The 1749-nt window shown below is 34.8% G+C and overlaps 1 long non-coding RNA gene across 1 annotated transcript in view; it reads right to left on the bottom strand.

Annotated features, from left to right (window-relative positions):
• The window catches only part of LOC128248520 (uncharacterized), an 8804-nt gene extending 7922 nt beyond the window's left edge, over positions 1 to 882 (bottom strand). Inside the window, exon 1 of the long non-coding RNA XR_008264688.1 lies at positions 621 to 882. This is a non-coding gene — a long non-coding RNA (uncharacterized LOC128248520). The remainder of the gene's footprint in view (positions 1 to 620) is intronic.
• Between the last annotated feature and the right edge of the window lie 867 nt (positions 883 to 1749).

Here is a 1749-nt window from a genome sequence, read left to right as displayed (position 1 = left end):
TATATATATATATATATATATATATATTTGTATGTATGCATGTTTGTACGTGTAATGTAATTTGCTTCAAGCATTGCCTTAGACAAATATATTTCCGAGAAGACCTTGAAGCAATGCAGGTGAGAATTTAAGCAAAACACAAGATATTGCGTTGCTGTACGCATATTGTTTAAAACTCTGATTATATTTCAGAAACGTTTCTTTCATCACATCATGTATACTAGAGAAAATAGTCCAATAATTAAGAAAAAAATGGTATTGTAGGTAGTCCGCACTGTCTCTAAAGTGGGTTATTTTAAATTGTATAATAGATGTAGTGAGAGTTTCTCTGAAATATAATAAACTTCTGTAGAGTGGTACATGTGTTGTTTTTATTTATGAGCATCTCCTTGCATATGTTGCCTAAATTTACATTTGCATTGTTTAAACGTCTTCTTCAATGCATATACATGGTGTTCAGGCTAAAATTTGATGACTTGTATGTCTCCCGTTTTTCAAGAACAGCTTGATGGACAGTGAACAGTAAACGGTGGAAAGCACAAATATTAAAGTTGTGGATGAGAAAAAAAGTTAGCCGATATAGAGGAATGGAATCCATCTGAATATTAGAAAAGAATTACCTGCATCATGATGATTCACGCCGGTATCCCAACGCCAGATAGAGTGCGATGGTCCCTATCTGAAAGTATTGGTTTTCTTCCGGACTTTTGTTTCGACGCGGAGGGTTTATCCTCTATCGAAGGTTGTTTCGAGATAGTAGTTCTTGATACACGAAACATTTTGGTTGATTTCGTTACGCTAGCGCCTGCCATTTCAGCACCAAACAATTTGACCTCTTTGAAAGTCCGATAGATCTGTCATTTTAATGAATTTTAATTACCTTTTTCTGATGATATCTGAAAAGAAAGACCAATTGTAGCAAAACATATTAAACCACAGTAATAATAAATAATAAATATAAAAAAACAACATAAAAATAAACAAGCTTTTGACGGTTTTAGACATTTCAAAATTATGATGCTATGATGCTAGGTGTTTCCATTATTTTGTCCAACCCCTGTACATATAAAAGAAATCAAAGAGACTGCACTTATGGGGAAAAGTAACTGGTAAGTGTTTCAATATGTATACATACACATGCACGTACATGTGTACATACATATGGACATAAATACATACATACTATATGTGTGTGCATGTTGGTGTATATGCATGCAGGTATATTTTTGTATGTATATACTGAAGGGAGTTTCCGACGTTTACATCAGAACAATTGTTCAAATCTGAGATGAAAGGAAATAAATTACTAAAACAGAAGTACCTCACATCGCCTAAAACAGAGCAACTGATTGCAACTGACAGGGAATTTAAAGCAACATGAGTAAAGATGGACAAGAAGTAGAAGGAAACATTGGTTTAAATCCAACAGTAACATGCAGTAACATTCCGAGTTTGCATACGATACTTTGTTCCTTACACTTCCTTAAATATACATATACATTGCATGTAGAGATGTCAGACATTGCAGTGAGTACTGGTTACTGGCAGTTGCGTGGATGTGGATGGCAACGTGTTTCACTTGTTTGCATAGAAGATTGTAGGTGATGCGATATGCAAAGGAAAGATTCGGTATACGACATTAGAAATATGGTAGAATGCAACTTATACATGCTAGTGCTGCAGAGGCAGTCGCTGAGTCAACTGTATGCAAATTTAAAATGTCAGGGGCTTTTGTGGGTATGAGGACGA

Source organism: Octopus bimaculoides, chromosome 8, assembly GCF_001194135.2.
Source record: "Octopus bimaculoides isolate UCB-OBI-ISO-001 chromosome 8, ASM119413v2, whole genome shotgun sequence".
Lineage (NCBI taxonomy): Eukaryota > Metazoa > Mollusca > Cephalopoda > Octopoda > Octopodidae > Octopus > Octopus bimaculoides.
The sequence above is the reverse complement of the archived record's forward strand: the minus strand, read 5'-3'. Positions and strand labels throughout refer to the sequence as shown.